Source organism: Paralichthys olivaceus, chromosome 17 (assembly GCF_024713975.1).
Source record: "Paralichthys olivaceus isolate ysfri-2021 chromosome 17, ASM2471397v2, whole genome shotgun sequence".
In the NCBI taxonomy this organism is placed as follows: domain Eukaryota; kingdom Metazoa; phylum Chordata; class Actinopteri; order Pleuronectiformes; family Paralichthyidae; genus Paralichthys; species Paralichthys olivaceus.
Genome location: NC_091109.1, coordinates 16,393,408 through 16,414,469, shown reverse-complemented (window position 1 = coordinate 16,414,469; position 21,062 = coordinate 16,393,408).

Below are 21,062 nucleotides of genomic sequence, written 5' to 3'. Positions count from 1 at the left end.
ATTATTTATCATGTATTGCTATATTTCTTTCTTTACCATTTTCACATTCAGTATGGCCAGAGGCATTACGTTTTCAGGTTGTCCATCCATCTGTCTTGCCAATTCATGTGAATGCGATATCTCATGTACAACTACGTTATGTTAGTCAAAGGTCAAAAGGTCAAGCTCACATGACTTTGCATTGTTTTGAATACAATTTATCAGGATTGTCCAAAGGAAATATCATTACATGTGGCACAAACATTCATTTGGACTCAATGATGACTTGAATAGAATTCAGTTGTCAAAGATCAAATGGCAAGGTCACTAGGACCTCACAAAGCACACTTCTTGCCTTGTATATGCAATATATATCCAAAATGCCTTCAGGGAATTCTTTCACATTTGGCACAAACATTCACATGAAATTGGATTTCATTTTGGTAGCCAAATGTCACAGTGTTCTCACAAAGTATGTAAATATTTTTCCTTAAATTGATATCTAAAGATCAGCTCATGGGAATGTCGTCAAACTTGGTAAAAACATTAACTTAAACTCAAAGATGAAGGATTTTATTCCCTTCGAAGTTAAAGGTCAGAGTTACCTCACGTCACTGTGAATGTGATATATTAGGACTGTCAGTAGGGAATTTCATTATATCTGGTAACTTGGACTCACTGCTTGAGGGAATTCCTTCTCAATGGAGTCACTTGGACTCAAACAAATTAAAGTGGTCAAGGGTCAAGGTTCACAGTGACCTTATATGAATTTAGTCTTAACAATGTTTAGAGGGTTAGGGTTACCTTTTAAGGACTTTTTTGGGTTAATATTTTTGCCATAATGAAAATTGAGCTGCCTTTCACTTTCTCAAAAAATTTTCGTAAAAAAAATTGAAATATTATAAACAAATAGTGGGCATCATCCTGAACGAGGATGAGGTGAAGATTCTAAGTCAGCTCTTAAGGATTTTTTTTTTTAGGTAAAAAAAAGACCTATCCTAACACATAATAGGAGAAGGTTATGGATGCCTTAATTAAAATTTAACTGACTTTCCCTTGAATTTACTCAAAATGCGTACAGCAAAATTACGTGAGATTTTACATTCAGATAGTGAGGGTCATCCTAAACAAGAGTGGGGGGAAGTCTTTTTAAGGTTAATCTTTATTAAGAAAATCAATATCTTATTCATTGTAGCAAATATATCCTTATCTCACTGTCTTAAGCAATTTTAATCACCTTTGAGCAAATATTAGATTAAGAAGTCAACAGCTCGACTATTTACATTATGGAATTAAAAACTTGAAAACATTACTTTACAAAATTATTTTAAAGTTGACAGGGATATTTCACCTGAGCCTTGTTCAAGGTGACCATCCACTACCCGTGTGTTCTGATTTTCACCTTTAGTCATTAAAAATTCATCATCTGGACCAAAGTGGCAATTTTAAGCTTCTCTCGCCATTTCCAGTGCTTTTGTGCACGCAGAACTACTGTTTCTAGCTGTTTTGTGCACTCAGAACCACTTTGTGAACAAAAGTAAATCTTCTGAACTAAGGTTGCATTTTTAAGCTTCTCTCATCGTTTCCAGCGCTTTTGTGCACGCAGAGCCACTTTGTGAACAAAAGTAAATCTTCTGAACTAAGGTTGCATTTTTTAAGCTTCTTTCGCCATTTCCAGCGCTTTTGTGCACGCAAAGGTACTGTTTCCAGCTGTTTTGTGCACTCAGAACCACTTTGTGAGTAAAAGTAAATCTTCTGAACTAAGGTTGCATTTTTAAGCTTCTCTCGCCATTTCCAGCGCTTTTGTGCACGCAGAGCACTTTGTGAACAAAAGTAAATCTTCTGAACTAAGGTTGCATTTTTAAGCTTCTCTCGCCTTTTCCAGCGCTTTTGTGCACGCAGAGCTACTGTTTCCAGCTGTTTTGTGCTCTTAGAACCACTTTGTGAACAAAAGTAAATCTTCTGAACTAAGGTTGCATTTTTAAGCTTCTCTCGCCATTTCTAGCGCTTTTGTGCACGCAGAGCCACTTTGTGAACAAAAGTAAATCTTCTGAACTAAGGTTGCATTTTTAAGCTTCTCTCGCCGTTTCCAGCGCTTTTGTGCACGCAGAGCTACTGTTTCCAGCTGTTTTGTGCACTCAGAACCACTTTGTGAACAAAAGTAAATCTTCTGAACTAAGGTTGCATTTTTAAGCTTCTCTCGCCATTTCCAGCGCTTTTGTGCACGCAGAGCCACTTTGTGAACAAAAGTAAATGTTCTGAACTAAGGTTGCATTTTTAAGCTTCTCTCGCCGTTTCCAGCGCTTTTGTGCATGCAGAGCTACTGTTTCCAGCTGTTTTGTGCACGCAGAGCCACTTTGTGAACAAAAGTAAATCTTCTGAACTAAGGTTGCATTTTTAAGCTTCTCTCGCCGTTTCCAGCGCTTTTGTGCATGCAGAGCTACTGTTTCCAGCTGTTTTGTGCACTCAGAACCACTTTGTGAACAAAAGTAAATCTTCTGAACTAAGGTTGCATTTTTAAGCTTCTCTCGCCATTTCCAGCGCTTTTGTGCATGCAGAGCTACTGTTTCCAGCTGTTTTGTGCACTCAGAACCACTTTGTGAACAAAAGTAAATCTTCTGAACTACGGTTGCATTTTTAAGCTTCTCTCGCCATTTCCAGCGCTTTTGTGCACGCAGAGCCACTTTGTGAACAAAAGTAAATGTTCTGAACTAAGGTTGCATTTTTAAGCTTCTCTCGCCGTTTCCAGCGCTTTTGTGCATGCAGAGCTACTGTTTCCAGCTGTTTTGTGCTGTTAGAACCACTTTGTGAACAAAAGTAAATCTTCTGAACTACGGTTGCATTTTTAAGCTTCTCTCGCCATTTCCAGCGCTTTTGTGCACCCAGAGCCACTTTGTGAACAAAAGTAAATCTTCTGAACTAAGGTTGCATTTTTAAGCTTCTTTCGCCATTTCCAGCGCTTTTGTGCACTCAGAGGTACTGTTTCCAGCTGTTTTGTGTACTCAGAACCACTTTGTGAGTAAAAGTAAATCTTCTGAATTAAGGTTGCATTTTTAAGCTTCTCTCGCCATTTCCAGCGCTTTTGTGCACGCAGAGCCACTTTGTGAACAAAAGTAAATCTTCTGAACTAAGGTTGCATTTTTAAGCTTCTCTCGCCGTTTCCAGCGCTTTTAATGCATGCAGAGCTACTGTTTCCAGCTGCTTTGTGCTCTTAGAACCACTTTGTGAACAAAAGTAAATCTTCTGAACTAAGGTTGCATTTTTAAGCTTCTCTCGCCGTTTCCAGCGCTTTTGTGCACGCACAGCTACTGTTTCCAGCGGTTTTGTGCACTCAGAACCACTTTGTGAGTAAAAGTAAATCTTCTGAACTAAGGTTGCATTTTTAAGCTTCTCTCGCCGTTTCCAGCGCTTTTGTGCATGCAGAGCTACTGTTTCCAGCTGCTTTGTGCTCTTAGAACCACTTTGTGAACAAAAGTAAATCTTCTGAACTAAGGTTGCATTTTTAAGCTTCTCTCGCCGTTTCCAGCGCTTTTGTGCACGCAGAGCCACTTTGTGAACAAAAATTAATCTTCTGAACTAAAGTTGCATTTTTAAGCTTCTCTCGCCGTTTCCAGCGCTTTTGTGCATGCAGAGCTACTGTTTCCAGCTGTTTTGTGCTCTCAGAACAATTTTTTTTGAACAAAAGTAAATATTCTGAACTAAGGTTGCATTTTTAAGCTTCTCTCGCCGTTTCCAGCGCTTTTGTGCACGCAGAGCTACTGTTTCCAGCTGTTTTTTATACTCAGAACCACTTTGTGAACAAAAGTTAATCTTCTGAACTAAGGTTGCATTTTTAACCTTCTCTCGCCGTTTCAAGCGCTTTTGTGCATGCAGAGCTACTGTTTCCAGCTGTTTTGTGCTCTCAGAACAATTTTTTTTGAACAAAAGTAAATATTCTGAACTAAGGTTGCATTTTTAAGCTTCTCTCGCCATTTCCAGCGCTTTTGTGCACGCAGAGCCACTTTGTGAACAAAAGTAAATCTTCTGAACTAAGGTTGCATTTTTAAGCTTCTCTCGCCGTTTCCAGCGCTTTTGTGCACGCAGAGCTATTGTTTCCAGCTGTTTTGTGCTCTTAGAACCACTTTGTGAACAAAAGTAAATCTTCTGAACTAAGGTTGCATTTTTAAGCTTCTCTCGCCATTTCCAGCGCTTTTGTGCACGCAGAGCCACTTTGTGAACAAAAGTAAATCTTCTGAACTAAGGTTGCATTTTTAAGCTTCTCTCGCCGTTTCCAGCGCTTTTGTGCACGCAGAGCTTACTGTTTCCAGCTGTTTTGTGCTCTTAAAACCACTTTGTGAACAAAAGTAAATCTTCTGAACTAAGGTTGCATTTTTAAGCTTCTCTCGCCGTTTCCAGCGCTTTTGTGCACGCAGAGCTACTGTTTCCAGCTGTTTTGTGCTCTTAGAACCACTTTGTGAACAAAAGTTAATCTTCTGAACTAAGGTTGCATTTTTAAGCTTCTCTCGCCATTTCCAGCGCTTTTGTGCACGCAGAGCCACTTTGTGAACAAAAGTAAATCTTCTGAACTAAGGTTGCATTTTTAAGCTTCTCTCGCCGTTTCCAGCGCTTTTGTGCACGCAGAGCTACTGTTTCCAGCTCTTTTTTTATACTCAGAACCACTTTGTGAACAAAAGTAAATCTTCTGAACTAAGGTTGCATTTTTAAGCTTCTCTCGCCGTTTCCATCGCTTTTGTGCACGCAGAGCTACTGTTTCCAGCTGTTTTGTGCTCTTAGAACCACTTTGTGAACAAAAGTAAATCTTCTGAACTAAGGTTGCATTTTTAAGCTTCTCTCGCCATTTCCAGCGCTTTTGTGCACGCAGAGCTACTGTTTCCAGCTGTTTTGTGCACTCAGAACCACTTTGTGAACAAAAGTAAATCTTCTGAACTAAGGTTGCATTTTTAAGCTTCTCTCGCCGTTTCCAGCGCTTTTGTGCACGCAGAGCTACTGTTTCCAGCTGTTTAGTGCACTCAGAACCACTTTGTGAACAAAAGTAAATCTTCTGAACTAAGGTTGCATTTTTAAGCTTCTCTCGCCGTTTCCAGCGCTTTTGTGCACGCAGAGCCACTTTGTGAACAAAAATTAATCTTCTGAACTAAAGTTGCATTTTTAAGCTTCTCTCTTCGTTTCCAGCGCTTTTGAGCACGCAGAGCTACTATTTCCAGCTGTTTTGTGCACTCAGAACCACTTTGTGAACAAAAGTAAATCTTCTGAACTAAGGTTGCATTTTTAAGCTTCTCTTGCCGTTTCCAGCGCTTTTTTGCACGCAGAGCCACTTTGTGAACAAAAGTTAATCTTCTGAACTAAGGTTGCATTTTTAAGCTTCTCTCGCCGTTTCCAGCGCTTTTGTGCACGCAGAACCACTTTGTGAACAAAACTAAATCTTCTGAACTAAGGTTGCATTTTTAAGCGTCTCTCGCCGTTTTCAGCGCTTTTGTGCACATAGAGCTAATGTTTCCAGCTGTTTTGTGCACTCAGAACCTTTTTGTGAACAAAAGTAAATCTTCTGAACTAAGGTTGCATTTTTAAGCTTCTCTCGCCGTTTCCAGCGCTTTTGTGCATGCAGAGCTACTGTTTCCAGCTGTTTTGTGCACTCAGAACCACTTTGTGAACAAAAGTAAATCTTCTGAACTAAGGTTGCATTTTTAAGCTTCTCTCGCCGTTTCCAGCGCTTTTGTGCATGCAGAGCTACTGTTTCCAGCTGTTTTGTGCTCTCAGAACCACTTTGTGATTAAAAGTAAATCTTCTGAACTAAGGTTGCATTTTTAAGCTTCTCTCGCCATTTGCAGCGCTTTTGTGCATGCAGAGCTAATGTTTCCAGCTGTTTTGTGCTCTCAGAACAATTTTTTTTGAACAAAAGTAAATATTCTGAACTAAGGTTGCATTTTTAAGCTTCTCTCGCCATTTCCAGCGCTTTTGTGCACGCAGAGCCACTTTGTGAACAAAAGTAAATCTTCTGAACTAAGGTTGCATTTTTAAGCTTCTCTCGCCGTTTCCAGCGCTTTTGTGCATGCAGAGCCACTTTGTGAACAAAAGTAAATCTTCTGAACTAAGGTTGCATTTTTAAGCTTCTCTCGCCATTTCCAGCGCTTTTGTGCACGCAGAGCCACTTTGTGAACAAAAGTAAATCTTCTGAACTAAGGTTGCATTTTTAAGCTTCTCTCGCCGTTTCCAGCGCTTTTGTGCACGCAGAGCTATTGTTTCCAGCTGTTTTGTGCTCTTAGAACCACTTTGTGAACAAAAGTAAATCTTCTGAACTAAGGTTGCATTTTTAAGCTTCTCTCGCCATTTCCAGCGCTTTTGTGCACGCAGAGCCACTTTGTGAACAAAAGTAAATCTTCTGAACTAAGGTTGCATTTTTAAGCTTCTCTCGCCGTTTCCAGCGCTTTTGTGCACGCAGAGCTACTGTTTCCAGCTGTTTTGTGCTCTTAGAACCACTTTGTGAACAAAAGTTAATCTTCTGAACTAAGGTTGCATTTTTAAGCTTCTCTCGCCATTTCCAGAGCTTTTGTGCACGCAGAGCCACTTTGTGAACAAAAGTAAATCTTCTGAACTAAGGTTGCATTTTTAAGCTTCTCTCGCCATTTCCAGCGCTTTTGTGCACGCAGAGCTACTGTTTCCAGCTGTTTTGTGCACTCAGAACCACTTTGTGAACAAAAGTAAATCTTCTGAACTAAGGTTGCATTTTTAAGCTTCTCTCGCCGTTTCCAACGCTTTTGTGCACGCAGAGCTACTGTTTCCAGCTGTTTTGTGCTCTTAGAACCACTTTGTGAACAAAAGTAAATCTTCTGAACTAAGGTTGCATTTTTAAGCTTCTCTCGCCATTTCCAGCGCTTTTGTGCATGCAGAGCTACTGTTTCCAGCTGTTTTGTGCACTCAGAACCACTTTGTGAACAAAAGTAAATCTTCTGAACTAAGGTTGCATTTTTAAGCTTCTCTCGCCGTTTCCAGCGCTTTTGTGCACGCAGAGCCACTTTGTGAACAAAAGTAAATCTTCTGAACTAAGGTTGCATTTTTAAGCTTCTCTCGCCGTTTCCAGCGCTTTTGTGCACGCAGAGCTACCGTTTCCAGCTGTTTTGTTCACTCAGAGCCACTTTGTGAACAAAAGTAAATCTTCTGAACTAAGGTTGCATTTTTAAGCTTCTCTCGCCGTTTCCAGCGCTTTTGTGCACGCAGAGCTAATGTTTCCAGCTGTTTTGTGCACTCAGAACCACTTTGTGAACAAAAGTAAATCTTCTGAACTAAGGTTGCATTTTTAAGCTTCTCTCGCCGTTTCCAGCGCTTTTTTGCACGCAGAGCCACTTTGTGAACAAAAGTTAATCTTCTGAACTAAGGTTGCATTTTTAAGCTACTCTCGCCGTTTCCAGCGCTTTTGTGCACGCAGAACCACTTTGTGAACAAAAGTAAATCTTCTGAACTAAGGTTGCATTTTTAAGCGTCTCTCGCCGTTTTCAGCGCTTTTGTGCACAGAGAGCTAATGTTTCCAGCTGTTTTGTGCACTCAGAACCTTTTTGTGAACAAAAGTAAATCTTCTGAACTAAGGTTGCATTTTTAAGCTTCTCTCGCCGTTTCCAGCGCTTCTGTGCACATAGAGCTACTGTTTCCAGCTGTTTTGTGCTCTTAGAACCACTTTGTGAACAAAAGTAAATCTTCTGAACTAAGGTTGCATTTTTAAGCTTCTCTCGCCATTTCGAGCGCTTTTGTGCACGCAGAGCTACTGTTTCCAGCTGTTTAGTGCACTCAGAACCAAAGTAAATCTTCTGAACTAAGGTTGCATTTTTAAGCTTCTCTCGCCGTTTCCAGCGCTTTTGTGCACGCAGAGCTACTTTGTGAACAAAAATTAATCTTCTGAACTAAAGTTGCATTTTTAAGCTTCTCTCGCCGTTTCCAGCGCTTTTGTGCACGCAGAGCTACTTTGTGAACAAAAATTAATCTTCTGAACTAAGGTTGCATTTTTAAGCTTCTCTCGCCGTTTCCAGCGCTTTTGTGCACGCAGAGCCACTTTGTGAACAAAAGTAAATCTTCTGAACTAAGGTTGCATTTTTAAGCTTCTCTCGCCGTTTCCAGCGCTTTTGTGCACGCAGAGCTACTATTTCCAGCTGTTTTGTGCACTCAGAACCAATTTGTGAACAAAAGTAAATCTTCTGAACTAAGGTTGCATTTTTAAGCTTCTCTCGCCGTTTCCAGCGCTTTTGTGCACGCAGAGCTACTATTTCCAGCTGTTTTGTGCACTCAGAACCAATTTGTGAACAAAAGTAAATCTTCTGAACTAAGGTTGTATTTTTAAGCTTCTCTCGCCGTTTCCAGCGCTTTTGTGCACGCAGAGCCACTTTGTGAACAAAAGTAAATCTTCTGAACTAAGGTTGCATTTTTAAGCTTCTCTCGCCGTTTCCAGCGCTTTTGTGCACGCAGAGCCACTTTGTGAACAAAAGTTAATCTTCTGAACTAAGGTTGCATTTTTAAGCTTCTCTCGCCGTTTCCAGCGCTTTTGTGCACGCAGAGCTACTGTTTCCAGCTGTTTTTTATACTCAGAACCACTTTGTGAACAAAAGTAAATCTTCTGAACTAAGGTTGCATTTTTAAGCTTCTCTCGCCGTTTCCAGCGCTTTTTTGCACGCAGAGCCACTTTGTGAACAAAAGTTAATCTTCTGAACTAAGGTTGCATTTTTAAGCTTCTCTCGCCGTTTCCAGCGCTTTTGTGCACGCAGAGCTACTATTTCCAGCTGTTTTGTGCACTCAGAACCACTTTGTGAACAAAAGTAAATCTTCTGAACTAAGGTTGCATTTTTAAGCTTCTCTCGCCGTTTCCAGCGCTTTTTTGCACGCAGAGCCACTTTGTGAACAAAAGTTAATCTTCTGAACTAAGGTTGCATTTTTAAGCTTCTCTCGCCGTTTCCAGCGCTTTTGTGCACGCAGAGCCACTTTGTGAACAAAAGTAAATCTTCTGAACTAAGGTTGCATTTTTAAGTTTCTCGCCGTTTCCAGCGCTTTTGTGCACGCAGAGCTACTGTTTCCAGCTGTTTTGTGCACTCAGAACCACTTTGTGAACAAAAGTAAATCTTCTGAACTAAGGTTGCATTTTTAAGCTTCTCTCGCCGTTTCCAACGCTTTTGTGCACGCAGAGCTACTGTTTCCAGCTGTTTTGTGCTCTCAGAACCACTTTGTGAACAAAAGTAAATCTTCTGAACTAAGGTTGCATTTTTAAGCTTCTCTCGCCGTTTCCAGCGCTTTTGTGCACGCAGAGCCACTTTGTGAACAAAAGTAAATCTTCTGAACTAAGGTTGCATTTTTAAGCTTCTCTCGCCGTTTCCAGCGCTTTTGTGCACGCAGAACCACTTTGTGAACAAAAGTAAATCTTCTGAACTAAGGTTGCATTTTTAAGCGTCTCTCGCCGTTTTCAGCGCTTTTGTGCACATAGAGCTAATGTTTCCAGCTGTTTTGTGCACTCAGAGCCACTTTGTGAACAAAAGTAAATCTTCTGAACTAAGGTTGCATTTTTAAGCTTCTCACGCCATTTCCAGCGCTTTTGTGCACGCAGAGCTACTGTTTCCAGCTGTTTTTTATACTCAGAACCACTTTGTGAACAAAAGTAAATCTTCTGAACTAAGGTTGCATTTTTAAGCGTCTCTCGCCGTTTCCAGCGCTTTTGTGCACTTAGAGCTACTGTTTCCAGCTGTTTTGTGCTCTCAGAACCACTTTGTGAACAAAAGTAAATCTTCTGAACTAAGGTTGCATTTTTAAGCTTCTCTCGCCATTTCCAGCGCTTTTGTGCACGCAGAGCTAATGTTTCCAGCTGTTTTGTGCACTCAGAACCACTTTGTGAACAAAAGTAAATCTTCTGAACTAAGGTTGCATTTTTAAGCTTCTCTCGCCGTTTCCAGCGCTTTTGTGCACGCAGAACCACTTTGTGAACAAAAGTAAATCTTCTGAACTAAGGTTGCATTTTTAAACTTCTCTCGCCGTTTCCAGCGCTTTTGTGCACGCAGAGCCACTTTGTGAACAAAAGTAAATCTTCTGAACTAAGGTTGCATTTTTAAGCTTCTCTCGCTATTTCCAGCGCTTTTGTGCATGCAGAGCTACTGTTTCCAGCTGTTTTGTGCTCTCAGAACAATTTTTTTTGAACAAAAGTAAATATTCTGAACTAAGGTTGCATTTTTAAGCTTCTCTCGCCATTTCCAGCGCTTTTGTGCACGCAGAGCCACTTTGTGAACAAAAGTAAATCTTCTGAACTAAGGTTGCATTTTTAAGCTTCTCTCGCCGTTTCCAGCGCTTTTGTGCACGCAGAGCTATTGTTTCCAGCTGTTTTGTGCTCTTAGAACCACTTTGTGAACAAAAGTAAATCTTCTGAACTAAGGTTGCATTTTTAAGCTTCTCTCGCCATTTCCAGCGCTTTTGTGCACGCAGAGCCACTTTGTGAACAAAAGTAAATCTTCTGAACTAAGGTTGCATTTTTAAGCTTCTCTCGCCGTTTCCAGCGCTTTTGTGCACGCAGAGCTACTGTTTCCAGCTGTTTTGTGCTCTTAGAACCACTTTGTGAACAAAAGTTAATCTTCTGAACTAAGGTTGCATTTTTAAGCTTCTCTCGCCATTTCCAGCGCTTTTGTGCACGCAGAGCCACTTTGTGAACAAAAGTAAATCTTCTGAACTAAGGTTGCATTTTTAAGCTTCTCTCGCCATTTCCAGCGCTTTTGTGCACGCAGAGCCACTTTGTGAACAAAAGTAAATCTTCTGAACTAAGGTTGCATTTTTAAGCTTCTCTCGCCGTTTCCAGCGCTTTTGTGCACGCAGAGCTACTGTTTCCAGCTGTTTTTTTATACTCAGAACCACTTTGTGAACAAAAGTAAATCTTCTGAACTAAGGTTGCATTTTTAAGCTTCTCTCGCCGTTTCCAGCGCTTTTGTGCACGCAGAGCCACTTTGTGAACAAAAGTAAATCTTCTGAACTAAGGTTGCATTTTTAAGCTTCTCTCGCCGTTTCCAGCGCTTTTGTGCACGCAGAGCTACCGTTTCCAGCTGTTTTGTTCACTCAGAGCCACTTTGTGAACAAAAGTAAATCTTCTGAACTAAGGTTGCATTTTTAAGCTTCTCTCGCCGTTTCCAGCGCTTTTGTGCACGCAGAGCTACTGTTTCCAGCTGTTTTGTGCTCTCAGAACCACTTTGTGATTAAAAGTAAATCTTCTGAACTAAGGTTGCATTTTTAAGCTTCTCTCGCCATTTGCAGCGCTTTTGTGCATGCAGAGCTAATGTTTCCAGCTGTTTTGTGCACTCAGAACCACTTTGTGAACAAAAGTAAATCTTCTGAACTAAGGTTGCATTTTTAAGCTTCTCTCGCCGTTTCCAGCGCTTTTTTGCACGCAGAGCCACTTTGTGAACAAAAGTTAATCTTCTGAACTAAGGTTGCATTTTTAAGCTACTCTCGCCGTTTCCAGCGCTTTTGTGCACGCAGAACCACTTTGTGAACAAAAGTAAATCTTCTGAACTAAGGTTGCATTTTTAAGCTTCTCTCGCCGTTTCCAGCGCTTTTGTGCACATAGAGCTACTGTTTCCAGCTGTTTTGTGCTCTTAGAACCACTTTGTGAACAAAAGTAAATCTTCTGAACTAAGGTTGCATTTTTAAGTTTCTCTCGCCATTTCGAGCGCTTTTGTGCACGCAGAGCTACTGTTTCCAGCTGTTTAGTGCACTCAGAACCAAAGTAAATCTTCTGAACTAAGGTTGCATTTTTAAGCTTCTCTCGCCGTTTCCAGCGCTTTTGTGCACGCAGAGCTACTTTGTGAACAAAAATTAATCTTCTGAACTAAAGTTGCATTTTTAAGCTTCTCTCTTCGTTTCCAGCGCTTTTGAGCACGCAGAGCTACTGTTTCCAGCTGTTTTGTGCACTCAGAACCACTTTGTCAACAAAAGTAAATCTTCTGAACTAAAGTTGCATTTTTAAGCTTCTCTCGCCGTTTCCAGCGCTTTTGTGCACGCAGAGCCACTTTGTGAACAAAAGTAAATCTTCTGAACTAAGGTTGCATTTTTAAGCTTCTCTCGCCGTTTCCAGCGCTTTTGTGCATGCAGAGCTACTATTTCCAGCTGTTTTGTGCACTCAGAACCAATTTGTGAACAAAAGTAAATCTTCTGAACTAAGGTTGCATTTTTAAGCTTCTCTCGCCGTTTCCAGCGCTTTTGTGCACGCAGAGCTACTATTTCCAGCTGTTTTGTGCACTCAGAACCAATTTGTGAACAAAAGTAAATCTTCTGAACTAAGGTTGTATTTTTAAGCTTCTCTCGCCGTTTCCAGCGCTTTTGTGCACGCAGAGCCACTTTGTGAACAAAAGTAAATCTTCTGAACTAAGGTTGCATTTTTAAGCTTCTCTCGCCGTTTCCAGCGCTTTTGTGCACGCAGAGCCACTTTGTGAACAAAAGTTAATCTTCTGAACTAAGGTTGCATTTTTAAGCTTCTCTCGCCGTTTCCAGCGCTTTTGTGCACGCAGAGCTACTGTTTCCAGCTGTTTTTTATACTCAGAACCACTTTGTGAACAAAAGTAAATCTTCTGAACTAAGGTTGCATTTTTAAGCTTCTCTCGCCGTTTCCAGCGCTTTTGTGCACGCAGAACCACTTTGTGAACAAAAGTAAATCTTCTGAACTAAGGTTGCATTTTTAAGCGTCTCTCGCCGTTTTCAGCGCTTTTGTGCACATAGAGCTAATGTTTCCAGCTGTTTTGTGCACTCAGAACCTTTTTGTGAACAAAAGTAAATCTTCTGAACTAAGGTTGCATTTTTAAGCTTCTCTCGCCGTTTCCAGCGCTTTTGTGCACATAGAGCTACTGTTTCCAGCTGTTTTGTGCTCTTAGAACCACTTTGTGAACAAAAGTAAATCTTCTGAACTAAGGTTGCATTTTTAAGCTTCTCTCGCCATTTCGAGCGCTTTTGTGCACGCAGAGCTACTGTTTCCAGCTGTTTAGTGCACTCAGAACCAAAGTAAATCTTCTGAACTAAGGTTGCATTTTTAAGCTTCTCTCGCCGTTTCCAGCGCTTTTGTGCACTCAGAACCACTTTGTCAACAAAAGTAAATCTTCTGAACTAAAGTTGCATTTTTAAGCTTCTCTCGCCGTTTCCAGCGCTTTTGTGCACGCAGAGCCACTTTGTGAACAAAAGTAAATCTTCTGAACTAAGGTTGCATTTTTAAGCTTCTCTCGCCGTTTCCAGCGCTTTTGTGCATGCAGAGCTACTATTTCCAGCTGTTTTGTGCACTCAGAACCAATTTGTGAACAAAAGTAAATCTTCTGAACTAAGGTTGCATTTTTAAGCTTCTCTCGCCGTTTCCAGCGCTTTTGTGCACGCAGAGCTACTATTTCCAGCTGTTTTGTGCACTCAGAACCAATTTGTGAACAAAAGTAAATCTTCTGAACTAAGGTTGTATTTTTAAGCTTCTCTCGCCGTTTCCAGCGCTTTTGTGCACGCAGAGCCACTTTGTGAACAAAAGTAAATCTTCTGAACTAAGGTTGCATTTTTAAGCTTCTCTCGCCGTTTCCAGCGCTTTTGTGCACGCAGAGCCACTTTGTGAACAAAAGTTAATCTTCTGAACTAAGGTTGCATTTTTAAGCTTCTCTCGCCGTTTCCAGCGCTTTTGTGCACGCAGAGCTACTGTTTCCAGCTGTTTTTTATACTCAGAACCACTTTGTGAACAAAAGTAAATCTTCTGAACTAAGGTTGCATTTTTAAGCTTCTCTCGCCGTTTCCAGCGCTTTTTTGCACGCAGAGCCACTTTGTGAACAAAAGTTAATCTTCTGAACTAAGGTTGCATTTTTAAGCTTCTCTCGCCGTTTCCAGCGCTTTTGTGCACGCAGAGCTACTATTTCCAGCTGTTTTGTGCACTCAGAACCACTTTGTGAACAAAAGTAAATCTTCTGAACTAAGGTTGCATTTTTAAGCTTCTCTCGCCGTTTCCAGCGCTTTTTTGCACGCAGAGCCACTTTGTGAACAAAAGTTAATCTTCTGAACTAAGGTTGCATTTTTAAGCTTCTCTCGCCGTTTCCAGCGCTTTTGTGCACGCAGAGCCACTTTGTGAACAAAAGTAAATCTTCTGAACTAAGGTTGCATTTTTAAGTTTCTCGCCGTTTCCAGCGCTTTTGTGCACGCAGAGCTACTGTTTCCAGCTGTTTTGTGCACTCAGAACCACTTTGTGAACAAAAGTAAATCTTCTGAACTAAGGTTGCATTTTTAAGCTTCTCTCGCCGTTTCCAACGCTTTTGTGCACGCAGAGCTACTGTTTCCAGCTGTTTTGTGCTCTCAGAACCACTTTGTGAACAAAAGTAAATCTTCTGAACTAAGGTTGCATTTTTAAGCTTCTCTCGCCGTTTCCAGCGCTTTTGTGCACGCAGAGCCACTTTGTGAACAAAAGTAAATCTTCTGAACTAAGGTTGCATTTTTAAGCTTCTCTCGCCGTTTCCAGCGCTTTTGTGCACGCAGAACCACTTTGTGAACAAAAGTAAATCTTCTGAACTAAGGTTGCATTTTTAAGCGTCTCTCGCCGTTTTCAGCGCTTTTGTGCACATAGAGCTAATGTTTCCAGCTGTTTTGTGCACTCAGAGCCACTTTGTGAACAAAAGTAAATCTTCTGAACTAAGGTTGCATTTTTAAGCTTCTCACGCCATTTCCAGCGCTTTTGTGCACGCAGAGCTACTGTTTCCAGCTGTTTTTTATACTCAGAACCACTTTGTGAACAAAAGTAAATCTTCTGAACTAAGGTTGCATTTTTAAGCGTCTCTCGCCGTTTCCAGCGCTTTTGTGCACTTAGAGCTACTGTTTCCAGCTGTTTTGTGCTCTCAGAACCACTTTGTGAACAAAAGTAAATCTTCTGAACTAAGGTTGCATTTTTAAGCTTCTCTCGCCATTTCCAGCGCTTTTGTGCACGCAGAGCTAATGTTTCCAGCTGTTTTGTGCACTCAGAACCACTTTGTGAACAAAAGTAAATCTTCTGAACTAAGGTTGCATTTTTAAGCTTCTCTCGCCGTTTCCAGCGCTTTTGTGCACGCAGAACCACTTTGTGAACAAAAGTAAATCTTCTGAACTAAGGTTGCATTTTTAAACTTCTCTCGCCGTTTCCAGCGCTTTTGTGCACGCAGAGCCACTTTGTGAACAAAAGTTAATCTTCTGAACTAAGGTTGCATTTTTAAGCTTCTCTCGCTATTTCCAGCGCTTTTGTGCATGCAGAGCTACTGTTTTCAGCGGTTTTGTGCACTCAGAACCACTTTGTGAACAAAAGTAAATCTTCTGAACTAAGGTTGCATCTTTAAGCTTCTCTCACCGTTTCCAGCGCTTTTGTGCACGCAGAGCTACTGTTTCCAGCTGTTTTGTGCTCTCAGAACCACTTTGTGAACAAAAGTAAATCTTCTGAACTAAGGTTGCATTTTTAAGCTTCTCTCGCCGTTTCCAGCGCTTTTGTGCACGCAGAGCCACTTTGTGAACAAAAGTAAATCTTCTGAACTAAGGTTGCATTTTTAAGCTTCTCTCGCCGTTTCCAGCGCTTTTGTGCACGCAGAACCACTTTGTGAACAAAAGTAAATCTTCTGAACTAAGGTTGCATTTTTAAGCGTCTCTCGCCGTTTTCAGCGCTTTTGTGCACATAGAGCTAATGTTTCCAGCTGTTTTGTGCACTCAGAGCCACTTTGTGAACAAAAGTAAATCTTCTGAACTAAGGTTGCATTTTTAAGCTTCTCACGCCATTTCCAGCGCTTTTGTGCACGCAGAGCTACTGTTTCCAGCTGTTTTTTATACTCAGAACCACTTTGTGAACAAAAGTAAATCTTCTGAACTAAGGTTGCATTTTTAAGCGTCTCTCGCCGTTTCCAGCGCTTTTGTGCACTTAGAGCTACTGTTTCCAGCTGTTTTGTGCTCTCAGAACCACTTTGTGAACAAAAGTAAATCTTCTGAACTAAGGTTGCATTTTTAAGCTTCTCTCGCCATTTCCAGCGCTTTTGTGCACGCAGAGCTAATGTTTCCAGCTGTTTTGTGCACTCAGAACCACTTTGTGAACAAAAGTAAATCTTCTGAACTAAGGTTGCATTTTTAAGCTTCTCTCGCCGTTTCCAGCGCTTTTGTGCACGCAGAACCACTTTGTGAACAAAAGTAAATCTTCTGAACTAAGGTTGCATTTTTAAACTTCTCTCGCCGTTTCCAGCGCTTTTGTGCACGCAGAGCCACTTTGTGAACAAAAGTTAATCTTCTGAACTAAGGTTGCATTTTTAAGCTTCTCTCGCTATTTCCAGCGCTTTTGTGCATGCAGAGCTACTGTTTTCAGCGGTTTTGTGCACTCAGAACCACTTTGTGAACAAAAGTAAATCTTCTGAACTAAGGTTGCATCTTTAAGCTTCTCTCACCGTTTCCAGCGCTTTTGTGCACACAGAGCCACTTTGTGAACAAAAGTTAATCTTCTGAACTAAAGTGGCATTTTTAAGCTTCTCTCGTCATTTCCAGCGCTTTTGTGCACGCAGAACCACTTTGTGAACAAAAGTAAATCTTCTGAACTAAGGTTGTATTTTTAAGCTTCTCTCGTTGTTTCCAGCGCTTTTGTGCACGCAGAGCTACTGTTTTCCAGCTGTTTTGTGATTTATCAAGATTGTCCAAAGGAAATATTATTACATGTGGCACAAACATTCATTTGGACTCAATGATGACTTGAATAAAATTCAGTTGTGAAAGATCAAATGGCAAGGTCACTAGGACCTCACAAAGCACACTTCTTGCCTTGTAAATGCAATATATCCGAAATGCCTTCAGGGAATTCTTTCACATTTGGCACAAACATTCACATGAATTTGGGTTTCATTTTGGTAGCCAAATGTCACAGTGTTCTCACAAAGCATGTAAATATTTTTCCGTAAATTGATATCTAAAGATCAGCTCATGGGAATGTCGTCAAACTTGGTAAAAACATTAACTTTAACTCAAAGATGAAGGATTTTATTCCCTTTGAAGTAAAAGGTCAGAGTAACATCACTGTGAATGTGATATCTTAGGACTTTCAGTAGGGAATTTCATTATATCTGGTAACTTGGACTCACTGCTTGAGGGAATTTCTTATCAACGTTACATGAGTTGTCATTTGGATTTTAGCCCTCTACCTGGTCAGGGGCCTAGGTACTGGAGCTTGTTGGGAAAATAACAATCCCTTTTGGGGCCTTCCCAAGGGCCTAGAAGCTCCAAATATGACCCACTGGTCACGAGGGGCTCTTTGAGCCAGCATTAGCGATTTTCACCAAAACCACACAGGGGCCCAGGTGACCTTTGTGACCTTTGGTATCAATTAAGCCCATTTCTAAGGGCTCCATTTTGATAGCCGTACAGAGTACATACGGGTATGAGAGGGAAGAATGTTGATCGGGGTGGCCTACATGATCCCAAAGGTGTAACTTTCAAACAGTTTGAGGCTTTTTTGTCTGAAATGAGGGGCCAGCATATTCTAGGGATTGACACTAACATTTGATTCCCTTTTCATTATGAATTGCAATTTGACGGGCCTCCAGCAAATGCCACAAAGCACATAGAGCTTTGAAACCACGACAGAAGCCTTCTTTACAGAAAGCCCATCCACCTATTTCGGCCTGGTGTCCGCAGGCGCGAAAGAAAATAAGTTGTGCCTGGTTGAATTAGGCAGTCAGACAGGTTCTGACACTTGTTGCTTTTTGTGACATGGAATATTGTGCTTTACCCGCAAGTTAGCTGAAGTAGCAGAGTAACATTTAATTTCTCTTATTCTAATACTAGAGCATATTCATGTTATGGTTGTAATGTTTACTGTCAGTTGCAGCACTTAGAGAACAGTATTTTTGTTTATTCTTGTGTTTTTATGTTCAAAACGTTATTCTAACACCAGCAACAGTAAGAGCAGGTGTAGTTACCCTAACCAGGCATTTGAATCCAAAAGGCCCTAAATTTGATCTTTTGACCTGCAACACCCAGAGTTTTTTTTTTTTAATTATCTTTTTTATTGATTCCACATATCAATATTCCATCAATATTTTACATAATCTGTATAATTTTACAACAGTATAAAACATTCCTATGCTTGTCCACCGCAGAGCAGAGACATAATTGGACATGAATTCTCAAGTAAAGTTACAGTAGAGTAAATGTGAAGTAAAATGAACCGCTTTTTCACTCTTGTCCTTATTTTCACACCTCTCCTGCATTGTTCCTTGTCTCATGATTGGGGTAAACATATCAAATAAATAAATGAACAATAAACAAGTTTGTAGCCTGAACCAAGGGGGTCAACACTCTGCAATACACACTGTCCTTATTGCACAAAGTCTGCTCTCAATGGAGACACAAAATCAATCCAGTTTTCCCAGTAGTTTTTAAAAGTTTCTGATTTTAGTCTAGCTGAGAAAGTCAGCTTCTCCATTCTATATATATCGAGCATTACATCTACCCAATCCTCTATTTTTGGTGGATCTTTTTTTAGCCATTTTCTGGTGATGGCCTTTTTAGCCACCACCACCATTATTCGAAATATGTATTTAATCTCCTGGTTCTCTTTTCCCAAATATAAAACTTCAAATGAAAGTGGAATTTGCACTTTCAGAATTGTTTCCATACTCTTCTTTAACTCTTGCCAAAAAGGTATAATACAAGGGCATCCCCAAAAGATGCCTTATTTTCCCCACACAGTCTCCAACGTCGTGTGTCTTGAGATTTCTGTTGTGTTGGTGTAATAAAGTATCTTACAATGTTCTTCCAACCACATTCTCTCCATGAGAGGGAGCATGTTGTTTTGCACTGTCCTTCATTTACCTTGTCCCATTCCTCCTCTGATAACTGCCACCCAGCCTCTTTTCCCCACTTTTCTTTTATATATGTCATATTGTTACCCTTTAATCTTTCCACTTCTTTATATAGTTTTGTGATTAGTTTCTTTCCCTGGTCTGAATCATATGCTGAGATGAATAACTTAATGATTCCTGACTCAGGCTCATCTGAATTAAACTTTTTTATAGTTTTCTCCATATAATGCCGCATCTGTAGATATCTGTATAAATCTTGATTGTTTAATCCATACCGATTTTTTAGATCCTGAAAACTTTTGATGGTCTTCTTTTTAAAAAGTTCACAAAATATTTTTGGTCCCGCATCCCATCTACTGAATCTACTATCTGCTGTGTTTGGTGTGAAGTCTGAATCATATGCGATTCATCTCAATACCTTACTCTGTTCAATCACTTTATTCTTTGATATAATCTCAAGAAATTCCCTCAAGCAGTCCAAGTTACCAGATATAATGAAATTCCCTACTGACAGTCCTAACATATCACATTCACAGTGACGTTACTCTGACCTTTAACTTTGAAGGGAATAAAATCCTTCATCTTTGAATTGAAGTTAATATTTTTACCAAGTTTGACGACATTCCCATAAGCTGATCTTTAGATATCAATTTAAGGAAAAATATTTACATACTTTGTGAGAACACTGTGACATTTGGCTACCAAAATGAAACCCAAATTCATGTGAATGTGAAAGAATTCCCTGAAGGCATTTCGGATATAATGCATTTACAAGGCAAGTAGTGTGCTTTGTGAGGTCCTAGTGACCTTGCCATTTGATCTTTGACAACTGAATTCTATTCAAGTCATCATTGAGTCCAAGTGAATGTTTGTGCCAAATGTAATGATATTTCCTTTGGACAATCTTGATAAATTGTATTCAAAACAATGCAAAGTTATGTGAGCTTGACCTTTTGACCTTTGACTAATATAACGTAGTTGTTCATGAGATATCGCATTCACATGAATGGGACAGACAGATGGATGGACAACTTGAAAACATAATGCCTCTGGCCATACTGAATGTGAAAATGGTAAAGAAAGAAATAGAGCAATACATGATAAATAATTTGTTCCATGTTCTTTTATTTTACATGGATGATTTCTTGACAAAACAAGCCAACTCTATAAATGTGAACTGAGTGTCAGAAATTAACATGACATTCATAGCATCTGCAAACAATTTTTCCCCACAAATTTCTGTAACTTTCTGAGAATCTACATCACAGTATATTGTAAAATATCATGTGTTTCAATACTCACCTTATTGATGGAACCTCAGTGATGTCTACTGTCCCTGGCTCAGACACTCTCGCAAGCATCTACAGTACATGTCAAGACAGGTAATGGTACCATTAAAATAACATTAGATTTCTACAATTCAGTTGAACTATTATAGTTTCAGATATTAACCATTTAACCCTTATGTTATGTTAAGGGTCAATTTGACCCATTTCAATTTTTGCATTGACCAAAGTGTAGGTTATCCTTATTTTTTTTCATGAAATTGTATGACTTTTCCTCATCTAGGGTCATGAACTGCTGTGTAAAATCTGGACACTTAGATGTGTTGTGATAGTAATGTAGAGGAAGAGATTTCAGAAACAGAGGACAATGCTATTGATAATCCAGATTGTCAATTTTCCCACGATGAGGAGGATTCAGAGGAGGATTCTGCCGGTGTCCCTTCATCAGATGAAAACCAAGAAACGCAACAATTGTCATCCACAGAGGGGACATGTACATCTAAAGATGGTAAAATAAAATGATCAACATCACCACACCAAAGCAGAGACAGATTGTCATCTTCTAATGTCATCAAAATGACTCCTGGTCCGACAAGATTTGCTGTCGCAAGAGTTGATGATATTGAATCAGCATTTCAGCTCTACATATCCAAACCCATAGAGAAGATAATCCTTGACAAAACAACACTTGTTTCTTACTACCCAAAGAGAAACAAGAATGTTCTTGTGATGAGCACAATGCACAAAGATGCATCTCTGAGCACAAGAGAGGACATGAAGCAGCACATTATCCTGGATTACAACTCTTGACAAAGTCACAGCAACAGCAGCACAGCCAGCAAACTGTACCGACGTCGACTTTTCCTGGAAGAACTAGGCAAAGCACTCGTCACTCCCAAGATCCAGAACCGGGCCAGGCCAGCTCGATACCCAGCAGCTGCAGCTGTCACCGCAAAGGTCCAGGGCAGGGCATCTGACCAACCCACAATGG